The following is a 482-nucleotide window of genomic DNA, read 5'->3' on the forward strand; positions in this document are numbered from 1 at the left end:
GATCCACCATCTTGTTTGTTCTCTGGCTTATTTATTTTTAAGGGAAAATGGTTCTCCTTTTATTATTTTCCCCTAATGGTTTTCATGTGGCACTGTAGGAAAAGCACTGAACTGCTAACTACAATGTCAGCAGTTCAAACCCACCAGCTGCTCCTCAGAAACCCTAAATAAGGTCATGATGAGTTGGAACACTGTGGATGGCACTTTACAACAACGAAGCTTTTAAGACCCCCAGACCCAAGTCCTTGCAGCACTGGACCTCAGGTGAGATGTATGCAGAGGGAATCGCTCTGGGTGTCCACTCTGGGGCTTTGTCCACAGGCATGTAGGAGGAACAGTGGGTGGGGCCGCCCTCTCAGCATCTGTTGCACCTCTGCCAAGCAACTCCATAGTATAACCATAAATGGGCTGGAAGAAGGCTGGAATATGGTATTCACACAACCAAATCATACAGTCTTCTATTACATAGCACTTATTGTACA

Source organism: Chrysochloris asiatica, unplaced genomic scaffold, assembly GCF_000296735.1.
Source record: "Chrysochloris asiatica unplaced genomic scaffold, ChrAsi1.0 scaffold00684, whole genome shotgun sequence".
NCBI lineage: Eukaryota > Metazoa > Chordata > Mammalia > Afrosoricida > Chrysochloridae > Chrysochloris > Chrysochloris asiatica.